The sequence below is a fragment of the Erpetoichthys calabaricus genome, chromosome 18, assembly GCF_900747795.2.
Source record: "Erpetoichthys calabaricus chromosome 18, fErpCal1.3, whole genome shotgun sequence".
NCBI classification, from domain to species: Eukaryota; Metazoa; Chordata; class Cladistia; order Polypteriformes; family Polypteridae; genus Erpetoichthys; species Erpetoichthys calabaricus.
The window spans coordinates 39826994-39839977 of record NC_041411.2 but is presented as its reverse complement, the minus strand read 5'-3'; the positions used below and the strand labels follow the sequence as shown (position 1 = coordinate 39839977).

Here is a 12984-nt window from a genome sequence, read left to right as displayed (position 1 = left end):
GAAAACTGCTCGCTGATTAAGGAAAAGGATTAGAATGAAAACCTACAGCCACTGCGGCCCACCAGGATCGGAGTTGGACACCCCTGTTCTACTGGAATGCGGTCAACTCAGGAGTGATGTCATTGACTTTCAAGGTAAATGGATCACAGCACATGTCTTGGTCATTCCAAAAGACTGTGCATTACAAACATTTTTAGTAATAAAATGCATTTCATTTGTCATTCCAGTAGGTGGTGCATCACAAGCATTAACACTTCTTTTACAAATCTCATACCAAATGGCAAATAAGAGAGACATATGTACTGGAAAGTGCACTGCAAGCATTAATGCTGAGGTCAATGTCGTTTACTTAGATTTCAACCCATCATAGGTGGCAGCACAGCTAGTGATCCTATAAATCTATGACCACTTGAAACTTGTAGGATTTTTCTAAAGCCAAAGATTAAGCTCTGAAACTGGAAAGCAAGAAGCCTCATTAAGAAACAATTGCAATCAACTGAGCAGAACTGGGCTCTCTGATTAAGAAGAACAGATGCCAGCAGAAAGTGTGGGCCAACAGAAGTGCGATGTGACACGTCTGGGCAAAAAGTGAGAAGGACACAGGCAGAAAGAATCTGATTTTTGAAAAGTTTTTACACACACACACACACACACACACACACACACACACAGAAACGGACAATGCAGAGACTTATCAAAATAATCCACAAGCAGCTCAAAAATGCTTGTGGTTTACAAAAAAAAAAACCGTCTCTGTAGATTTCATCCTCGGCCAAATCCACACAATAAGACACCTATTTCCTGTTTACAGTCCAATGGAACCATCACAAAATGGCCCTATAATTGAGGGAGATTATACGCCGGGAGAGCCCTTTTCTGCCAGATGAATGTATTCAAAGGGAAAAAAACGTACAATATAAACATTCATTTAAGGCAATTTCCCCAGCCCTGCCACCTCTACCTTTCACAAAGTGGTGAACCGCTGCTCCTCCCCTCTCCTATGTTTAAATCATAACTGATCCTGTTGGAAATACGCCAGGTAAACTGTTAACACGGCCAAAAGAAGCAGAAAAAACTTGGTGAGATGAGAGGTAAAATAGATAAAAAAGAGGCCATATTTACTCTGGCACTGGCCTCTGGGAGAGTCCACACCAAGATATTAAAAAGACATTTAATGCCATCGATTTGCACTCATCGTGCACAGGATAGGCTCATCTAAACCTGAGATATATTGTATCACTGATCCATCTTCCAGGGCCAAACCACCTTTTTGAGCAATCATAAAACGTGCATGAAAGTAGCACACACCATTCTGACCCAGAGGAAGCAGCCGGTTAGCTGAGAAGTTGGAAGATAAGAAAACTACAAAGGCAATCCCTGGATCTCGGCCTCCTTCAGACTCACTCCTGTCTGTGGTGGGGCAATTGATGTTGAAAAGAAAAAAAAAGGAATGATAAACAAGCGTAAACTCTGCAGCTGTCACAGGGAGGGGAACTGGGAGCGAAAAGGAGGAAGTCGGCTGTGAACAGTGCAAAGCTTCTGTATGATTCTCAGCAACTATGACTTTTCTCCTCATCCCCTGTGTGTATATCTGCTCATGCTGGCACTGATAAAGGCAAGCAACAAAACTTTCAGGGTGCAACTGGGTACCCTGCCTTCTTAAATAAAGTGGATGACACACATGTACTGTACTTTATATCTTGTAGCATGCGGCCGGGACGTTTCCACGCAGGGAGGACTGGGGGAGCAAGCGTGGCCAGAGTGTTATCTCCCCTGGGACACTAGATGGCAGCCCCGCTAGGTTGCAGCGGTACTTTGGATTCCCGCAGGCCTTCATGGAAGTTGGAGTGTGGCACGACCCTGTTGGGATCCACAAGCGACGCCAGGGGGTGCTGCAGCAGGAGCCGCTGAGCCCTTTTGGGCAGTTCTTCCGCCACACTCGGAAGTTGCCGGAAATGAGTAATCAAGCTCCTGGAGCACTTCCAGGTGTGTTATAAAAGGAGCCAGCAGCCACTACTCAAGGAGCCAGAGTCGGGAGGAGGAGCGACGAAGTTTGACCCAAGGAGTGAAGGAGGAGAAAGAAAAGGCTGAAGAAAGAGACATGTTGTATTGTGCTGTGCTTGTGCTGTGACTGTGGTATACTAGTGGGGAACGGGGAAGGCGTTTCCCACAAGGGAAAAAGAAAATAAAAATCAGAGTGTGCCTTGAACTTGTGTCCCACGCTTGTCTGTGTCAGGTTAAGCTGGCGGTGCCAGCCTGGTGGGCCATAATCTGCAATATAGATATACAGAAATATATACCTACATGCAGTACTATGTAAATCTACATCTTATATACTGTACGTGTGTGTATCTAGTAGATAATAGGCATGCGCACACCCACACACGCACACTTGTCAAAAAAGCCAGATGAAATCCACTGTGATTCAATTTTATAAAACAAGAAAATGTGAAACCTTTAAAGAGGGAGAAAACTGACCATATCAATTTTTCTTTCTTCCACAGTCCTGAGAAACTGCCCAATGAGGCATTCTTGGCAGGGATCTTCAAAGAAAGCAGACCGCAGGACAGAGGTTCCATCCGAAACATGACTGCTCTACAGAGCTTTGAAATATCCTCAGTCAAGCTTGGCTAATTTGCCTTTACTGTATTTGTGTTTATTCGTGCAATCGAGCTCCTGTTCTTTTCAGTACTTTGAACATATTAAAAGTGGCAAACCCAGTTGGTGCCCCAACACTTCCTTTTGTGGACATTGTGTTCCCTCAGTCAACGACAATATTATATGTATACTAGCCATGTGCGCACAACTACGTTGCGCGTGTTAAAGTTGTCTATGAAGGGCTCCCTGTTTAAACACGGCTGCCAGTTGTGAACTGGGCCCTTCATCGCACAGCATTATGATTTTTTATAAGTGAAACAAAATTACAAAACAAAACCCTTGGACATTGATTCGATAGGAACGGCCTACTAGGAATCACTGTCCAAATCGTAATTATGTGGTGGTGGAGGAGCATTTCTGCTTCTCTCCGTTCACAGTCCATCTCGTTTTCACGACGCTGTTGTTTCCTCTCGCGATCTCTTCTCAACCTTTCTCCAATCTCGCAGGTTGCTTTGTGGCAATCCAAAGAGTAAGGAAGAACCAATGCTTCTTTCTTGAACTCCAAACGCCGACTGATGGAAAATCACAGAAGTGTGTCCGACTGCCGACTCCAAGAAACAGGTGAACATTCGATCTGGACGAAGTGCTGCCAACGACGGTCGATAGAAACACAAAAAACCACAGTCTCGACAACAAAGCAGGTGTTGGCGCCAGATCTAAACACAAAGAGTGGTATCGACAGTGTTTGTAAAGAAAAGTAACAACCAAGGCAGTGTCAGGGGAACATGAATTCGCGGACAAAGATCAAGATCCAAATGAAGATTATATATAAAGATATGTATGTGTGTATATATCTCTATATATATATATATATAAAATCCAACGTCATGTCTGTATGCCTGTCTATATGTACAGTAAGTCCGCTTTTCAAAAAAGGACTACTTAATGGATTTAGATCGGGTTTTGTTCTATAATTTGCGTGAATATTCCGGTTGATTTTGCGACTTCTCTCATCACGCTAAGTATCATAGTTCGCTTGCAGTACCGATTTATTTGCGTGAATCCGAGACACAGACATCGGGCTGAGGGGAGTGGGGTCGAGGCCCACCTCACTCACGTGCCAGCCTCAGGTGTTCTTTACATCCGCTTAGCTAGCGAGCGAGAGAAATACATAACGGATTTAGATTGTTTTTTTTCTAGAATCTGCTTGAACACTCCAGTGGATTTTGCGACTTCTCTCATTGTGCTATGTATCAGAGTTAGCTTGTGGTACTGATTTATTTGCACAAATCCGAGATACACACAGTGGGTGTGGTGGGGGGGCTGGTCAGGGCCCACCTAATTCACATGCCAGCCTTGGGGTGTTCTTTATATCCGCTTAGCTAGCAAATGAGAGAAATACTTACCAGATTTGAATCGGGTTTTTGTTTCTACAATTTGCTTGAACATTCCGGTTGATTTTGCGACTTCTCTCATCACACTAAGAATGATATTTCGCTTGTAGGAGTGATATATTCGTGCTAATCCAAGACAGAGGTTGCGGGCCAAGGGGAAGGGGAAGCGTGACGTCAGAACTGGGGAGTCGGTCTACCTCTGCGTTTTTGAAGCGTACCTTGCCTCCGCTTAGCTAGCGATACCTTTTTGTTTATTGATTTTTAAAGTTTGTCCTGTTTCAGTACTACGCAGGGGGAGCCGCAGGGAATGGCTAGTTAGTATATGTATATATATATATATGTATATACAGGGTGGTTCAGATCTAGTTATGCAATTTTCATTACGCTATAACTTATTAAGTTTATTACACAGAGAATTCACAAAAATGTTGCCGATAGATGGCAGCACCTGCCCTGCATTCGTTTATTGCAAGATATTTCAAACAATTCTTTTGTCTTGCATTGTTTTCCTGCATTGCATTAAAAGTTGCATAGTTAGATCTGGACAACCCTATATAATGTACTGTATATACTCTGTGATGGGCCTGAGACCTGTTCAGTTTCTCCCATGGGTTGGTGGTCCCAACCTCCTGTGATCCTACCCTGGATAACCAGGTTTAGATAATGGATGGATAGATAAATACAGGGTGAGTCAAAATTATTGTAACACTAATGGTACTGCTATGTAAATACTTGTATAAAATTTTTGTGGACAATTTATGTGCCACATACAGTATGGTACATGTGTTGAACATGATGGCGAACAGGTTGAGACATTCCTGTAAATCATCTTGCACATATGAAATATGTTTTGTGAATAAATTGTTTCGGCTATTCAAATGTTAACATAATTTTGACTCACCCTGTATATATACATATACAGCATAATACTATGTTTGTGCATATGTGTATACACACACCAACACCCTCAAAATTATAGAAATAGATGCACGCACACACTCGCAACATACAAATACATACACATCTGCGAGAATGTTCTGTGCATACATAAACAAACACCTGTTATTGAGAATCAGGAATTAAAAAAAATTAATGGGCATTAATGCATGTACATGTCACTATGAAGTATATGCTATATGTATACACACACATGTGTAAACAGACGGTATACTTTTTATTTTATTCATTAAATCCACGGTTAATAGTGCCATTTTAATAGAGCCTGATTTTAACTTCTTTACACAATTTCACCTCAGTATTTCCAAAGCAATCCACAAATGTAGAAGATCAGAGTAGAGTGGTGCTGGAATTGTCTCGCTGAGGTAAATTTTTCCTTTTGCCTTTAATGATAAAACTGGTAACGTTTGTGTGTTCCTCCCTTCCTCAAATAAACTGTTTTTGATTGGGTCTGAAATATCCCAAATCGGGTATTAACATCCCAGTTTTTCCAGTTTCCTTCCCATGCACTTTTCCCTTTTGTCACTTAACACTTCACACCCTTATCCTCAGCGCCCACAACAGGAATTAAAGTGCTTTTAAAATGACCAATCAGCTTGAACATGCGCCCTAATACACTTCTTTCAGCCACTGCTCAATAGATCATTTTCTTCCTCGTCATGCTTTCTTTCTTCCCTCAATTTCCATGCCTACTTGAAGCCTTATATTTGAAACATCATGTACATCTATTAAATCAAGTATCCTTCAATAAACCTTGGTCATTTGTCGTTATTAAAAATTTCCTGACATTTTTCTGAACGGGATCCAAGGCGGCTATAATTGGCTTTGGTTTGCTCACATGACACCAGACTGGCATTCTGCCTGCATCCCATATTAGCTGCTTTGAGGATAGACGACATCAGACTACTGTCTGTTCTGCACTTTACCACCAACTGCTAGAGAGAGAAGTCATGGAAGGCTAGGCCAATCAGTACCAGCAAATTGTTCAATGCACTAAATAGCTGGAGGAATTAGCAGCATCAAAACCATCCATAAAACATTTTCAGTTTTTTCAAAGAACCTTTTGAACAGAAAAGAATGTTAAGATTACAGTCGGTGTGTCCCTTAAGTACAGGTAAAGAAAGGAACTCTCGGCACAGGACTTTATAAGGTGACTCTTGGAAGTATATAAATATATACGTGTCTCTCTCCCTCTATTTCTCTATTTCACACACTCACACACACACACTAGCCACGGTAATATAATAATTTAAAAATATTTGCTATCTCCTGCTCTACGTGTAATTTCAGCACATATCCTCTGTATTTGTGTGTGTATGAACATCTCTTCATTGGCATGCCGTTCTCGAGTGTTGTCCCATTAAGCATGCTTCTAAGCCTGTCATTATTTTCTGGGCATCTTTCTTGCCACCAGTCCAGTTGTATATGTACCCTCTTTGAAGGTGACTCTCTTAGCGTGCCCCTTCACTCCTCCTAGTTCAACTCACACTTCCAGTTCCTCTTTTGTTGCATCACCAAAGCCAAAATGACCAATCACACCAATGTCACACTGACCAATCAGATTACTCTGAGGGGCCAGACACACAGGCCTTAATATTTTGAGATATACATGTATACTGTGTATATATATATATATATATATAAATATATATATATATACACTAGTCATTAAGCCCGTTACAACAACGGGCACTAGAACAGTAGTGCATAAACATTAGTAGGAACAGTCTATATTAAATGGCAAGGGACTTTGACCTCATTCTTTTTGTCGGTCGTATTTTTCTTTCTTTCAGCCTTTCTTTTGTTGATGTTTACTTGCTGAGCTGACCGTTCTTCGTGGGCTGCCGCCGTGTATTGTGTGTCTTTAATTTTCTGTGACAGTAATACTGTCTTGTACGTCCGCTGGTTTGTACGTCCGTAATATACCTTTAATTTTCTCTGGTGGTAATACAGGCGTGCGCGTCAGTAATATGCCTTTAATTTTCTCTGACAGTAATACTGGCTTGTATGTGGCTGTAATATGCGTCACTGTATTGTGTACCTTTAATTTCCTCTCGCAGTAATACTGGTTTGTATTTCCGTAAAATGCCTGTAATTTTCTCTGACAGTAATATCGTGCATCACACCATGCCCCGGGCATGTGCACTTCACCAGAAGACACACACACATGGACACCTGGACGCACACAGGGATTTTATTCAAGAGGATATATATATATATATATATATATATATATATATATATATATATATATATATATATATACACATATATATAAAATAAAAAGATGTATGTGTGTGTCCACCTGGTTGCTATGTCTCTGTCATTTAAAAAGATGCTGCATCCCAAACATTAACACTGATTTTACAAATTTCATACCAAAGGGCATATAACAGAGACACATGCATTGCATTTGCCACTTCAACAGATGGTACATTACAAATATTTATAGTAAACCATTTTGTTACTATATGCATTACAAAATACACTTGTAATAATTTTATTTTTATACTGTATTGAGGATTTGTTCTGTTCTGTGTATTGTATTGTATTGTATTGACCCCCTTCTTTTTGACACCCACTGCACGCCCAACCTACCTGGAAAGGGGTCTCTCTTTGAACTGCCTTTCCCAAGGTTTCTTCCATTTTTTCCCTACAAGGGTTTTTTTTGGGAGTTTTTTCTGGTCTTCTTAGAGGGTCAAGGCTGGGGGGCTGTCAAGAGGCAGGGCCTGTTAAAGCCCATTGCGGCACTTGGACTTTGGGCTATACAAAAATAAATTGTATTGTATTGTATGTGAATAATAATCTACCTATATACATGTATACACAAATGTACAAATATATATATATATATATATATATATATATATATATATATATATATATATATATACACACAAATGTACATATTATATATATACATACACACACACATACGCCTACATACATACATACATACACACACACACACACACACACACACACATATATATGTATATACATTCACAATGATGCCAGCTTAGCCCGTCTAGTAAGGATGCCACTTTACTTTTTCTGCTACACTCTTAGTAGCCTTCTTAAACTATGTTAAGGGTTTTGGCTTTGGACTACACCAATAAATAAATAAATAAAATAAAAGGCAATAAAATGCAGGGGAAAAAAGCCCAGTCCCCAGAACGGTAGAAAATAAAGATCACATCCAATAATGAAAGAATTTTTAGCACCCCAATATAAAGCAGCTTTCTGTGCCGGGCTCCAGTTCCAGCTCTGGGGTGGGCTCTCCGTAAGCTTCACAAATAAAATTAGATAAATTAGCAGGCACACAACCGCTCACTGTTATAGGCAAAGGCCTCAAGACAGAAATCCTCTCGCTAAGCCGATCTCACAAAAAAAAAAAAAAAAAAAAAATGTTCAGGCAATTAAAATTCAGGAAAACTAGTAAGCGTGACGTCTGCAGCAGATGTCAATGTTTTTAAGTCAAGGCAAGTGGCTTAAAGGTAATGCTAAGAGGAAGGCTGTTATTTTAAAAGGTTCGTCTTCCCCTAGTGGCCAATTACCAGGAGCACGAGCCTCGCCACCACAAAGAGGATCGCTTGACAGCAGAACGGCAAAGGCAGCGAGCAAAGCAGCAGGGAGCTGCCGGGCAGACGCGAGTGGGTAATCGGATTTTTTCGGACGGCAGTGGTGACAGGGAGCAGAGTGCCAGCTCTTACACAAAAGTGGGCACAGTATGGAATCTTAGAGTTGTGCAGGTATGCAGGACTCCTATAACTCGATTCTTTGTTGCAAGAACAATACCTTACTGCATGGCTTTAGACTCCACTAAATATGTGTCAAGTTCATGTATTAAACATTTTTATTGCCCATCTAGCCAGTGTGGGTTTTTTTTTTATTTTTTAATTATCATGAAAACAGAAAATGTATTAGTAAAACCCAAGTGAATCTTTCACAGACTTTGCTATTACTAGTATTTTCAATAGTACTAGGGTGTTGTACCGTGTTAGCCATTATGAATGTAGAGAAAAGCCAAGCAAAATGACACCTTTTATTGGCTAACTAGAAAGATTACAATATGCAAGCTTTCGAGGCAACTCAGGCCCCTTCTTCAGGCCTGATTACATCTTGCCTGAAGAAGGGGCCTGAGTTGCCTCGAAAGCTTGCATATTGTAATCTTTTTAGTTAGCCAATAAAAGGTGTCATTTTGCTTGGCTTTTCTCTAGAATTTTCAAAAAACACTGAACTCTACCCTTGCTTAATAATACTCACCAATGACAGTTCTGGACAGGGATGACGTGAGGCACACTTGTCAGATGTGCAAGTATTCGACACACGGGACCTTAAACTTGAACTTGAATATGCCTTAACCTACTTGAACATCTGAGCGATAAAATGCGACAACAACATTTCAAAGATCACAGTTTTCAAAATAAGAGCAGCAAGAGGGAAAGATGGCAAAAAAGAAGCTGGCACGTGATTCAGGTACAACGTACTAAACTTGGTTTGTCCGGCCTAATAGTGAAGTTGGAGCAAAACATGGACAAGGAGACAACTCCTCACTAGCCTCTTCTCTTATGGGCTACTCCCGGCGGAGTGTGAAACTGCAGTCTTTTAGTAGTACGCACACCACTATGTGTTACTTTTCTCAACAATGAGAAAGATGTCTTAGTATACAAATGGGTTACCTGCTACTCTACCTCTTCCTAAAAATGTGCCATGCCGGTCAGGGTCAAGAGCCAGAGTAGCAAGAAGAAAAAAAAAGTTAAGGAAGAAAACCCCCAACAGAAAAGGATATGATGTTGAACTTAATAAAATAAGATCTCATATCCAAAGAGTAATAAAGCAAAGAAAAGAAGCTGAGGGAGTGGAAAAAGGCTGCAGGCTTTGCCCTTCAGGACTGTTCAGAATTCAATGCAATCCCAACCCAACATCCTTTCCCCAAATCGTTCCAATTGGCTTGTTAAATCTTAATAAAAACTAAGCTGAAGAACACTGGATGTAATTCCACGCAACACTGACGCGAAGAAGAAAATGAGTTTTTCATTACCCTTCAGATAAACCCTTCCTGTCATTCTCTTATTGGGAGAACAGAGGTCTGAAAAAGCAAAAAAAAAAAAAAAGTGTGCTTTATTTCTGAACGGCGCCCCTGCTCGCATCGAGCTTGGTGAAGCTTCTGCACCCAGGGCCGCAGCACGCAGCCTCAGAGAGAAGCTCATCATTTATTCAGCATTCGGGACAAAAGCAGTTTATTCCGATGGCCCTCAGCAGCAAAGGCAGCTGAAATCCGGAGGGGATCTTCCGAGGCGGCCTTTAAAGTTAAACACCCTGTCTGCTTTCCAGTAACATGGGGGCCGAATATGCAAGATGACAGGAGTACTACAAAGCCAACGTGTTGTAATTAATATGCAGCAGAACAGCTGCCAACCTATGGGAAAATATTTTCTTAATTAAACGTGTTCGTTACATTCTCTAAAATTAAGGTCATCTTTATAGAAGGGAGTGGAGGCCGGCAAGAAATTTCACTTTTTTTTTTTTTTTTTAAAGCTGAATTATGATGTAGCATCGGAAAACGTACCCAGAAGAGACCATTGGCCTACTCCACACACAATATGAGCGGCTAGAAGGAGATCAATAAAGCCTGCTTCCATTTAAGGTGAACAGCATTAATTGCAATCTTAATCAGTTTTAATGGAGGCATAAATTACATGCTTTATGTACTTGTGAATGTGTAAGTTACATTTTTTATAGCCAAGGTCACCCAAAATAGAAACTTCAGTCCCATTTTAAGGCCCACAGAATGTAATTTGGCTGAAATGTTCCATCCTGCTGTTCATCATGCCCCAAAATGCTGGCCACAAGATGGATAACAGCTGGCATCTTTTGATAACAACAAGCGTCACAACATTGCAGTCCTGTGGGATCAGCGCCCCCCTATTAATGAAGTGCATTCATCCCATCAGAGGGCTCGTGTTTGAACGGCTGGTGCCTAGCATGAGCTGCTATCTCAGATCCTGCCCTTGTCAACTTTCCCTGGGGCTCAAAGGCTTGGCAGCCAAAACCACGGGTACACGGAGTAAGCAGCGAGCTAATAAAAACACAATAGAATTCATGTCTGCTGCCTGGTTTCAAATAACACATTGGGGAAATCGACGATATAAATATATGTACAAAAAAAGGTGTTAAAAGCCATTTGTAATTTCTAGAAAACATCAGTTACTCAACAGAAAAGGACAAGCTGGGCCAGGTCACGCTGGACGCTCGAGTTTAACAGTATGAACGGAGACATTCGTGACTTACTGGAGATGGTGAAAAGTAAAGAAAACTCAAGAGAAATGAGTTGTAAAAGATAACAATGTAAATTGACCTATGCTGTCAACTTCTCTCTATACAGTGTGCTGCTGCTGGAGTATGTGAATTTCCCCTTGGGATTAATAAAGTATCTATCTATCTATCTATCTATCTATCTATCTATCTATCTATCTATCTATCTATCTATCTATCTATCTATCTATCTATCTATCTGTTACATACAGTAATTTGTGTATATATAGTGTGTGTGGAGAAAAGTAAAACTAAGAGGAAAGAGGCATTCAAAAATGTATATGCATGTTATAAACCCCTCTGTACAGTATACTATATTACAGTGTATATAGTGCATATATGTGTGGAGTTATACTTTGTATAGTGTGTGTGGGGAAAAGTAAACTTAATAGAAACGAGGTATTAAAAATGTATATTTATATATGCTATAAACTTCTCTACACAGTAAACTATATTATACACAGTACTTTGTGTGTATATAGTGTGTTTAATAAGTAGAAAAGTAAACTCAAGAGGAATCTACTATATATATATATATATATATATATATATATATATATATATATATATATATATGTATATATATATATATATATATATATATATACATACACTAGTCATTTAGCCCGTTACAATAACGGGCGCTAGAACAGTAGTGCATAAACATTAGTAGGCACAGTTTATATTAAATTGCAAGGGACTTTGACCTCATTCTTTTTGTTGGTCGTATTTTTCTTTCTTTCAGCCTTTTTTTTGTTGATGTTTACTTGCTGAGCTGACCGTTCTTCGTGGGCTGCCGCCGTGTATTGTATGTCTTTAATTTTCTGTGACAGTAATACTGTCTTGTTTGTCTGATGGCTTGAACGTCCGTAATATACCTTGAATTTTTTCTGGTGGTAATGCAGGCGTGCACGTCAGTAATATGCCTTTAATTTCCTCTGACAGTAATACTGGCTTGTATTTGGCTGTAATATGCGTCACTGTATTGTGTACCTTTAATTTCCTCTTGCAGTAATACTGGTTTGTATTTTCGTAAAACGCCTGTAACTTTCTCTGACAGTAATATCGCGCATTGCACCGTGCCCTGCGCATGCGCACTTCACCAGAAGACACACACACACGGGGTCCTGGACGCATACAGGGATTTTATTAAAGAGGATATATATATTTATATATATATATATATATATATATAAAATCCTAAGCCTAAAAGTGCAACGATTTTGTGCAACGATTTTATGCGAAGTTTTTATGTCACGTTTTTTGCCACACTTTAAAATCGGGCTAATTTTAAAATATACATATATATTCTTTTCAGAATTTAATCGAACTTTAATGTGATGTTGTTAGATTTTCAGATTCTTATTCTGTTTTTAAATTATAAACTAAAATATCAAGAACTCACATCCCGCGAGACGAGACTTTGTGCCAAGAGATTTAACCACACCCGGGGCCGAAAATAAAAGACAAAGAGTAGGACAGCTGGTGTACAGGCTTTTAAATGTTCAAAGCTCCGTGCAAGATGCAGATCACGCGGCGCGGCACGGCACGGCACTAGCAGCAGCAAGCCAGCAGCTGATCGAGCAAAGAGGAGGTAAAAAAACCAAAAAAACCAACTGTATTTGGTTCCCATTGTATCACCATTTAAGAGGGGGTTTCGGAGGAGCGACTGCACCTCCTTGGGGTGAATTCAACTCCCATCTTCACAACATGAGCG

General features: G+C 40.1%; 1 protein-coding gene across 2 annotated transcripts in view; it reads right to left on the bottom strand.

Annotated features, from left to right (window-relative positions):
- The window catches only part of LOC114668853 (plexin-A1-like), a 727343-nt gene that overhangs the window by 454722 nt on the left and 259637 nt on the right, over positions 1-12984 (bottom strand). The window lies entirely within an intron of this gene.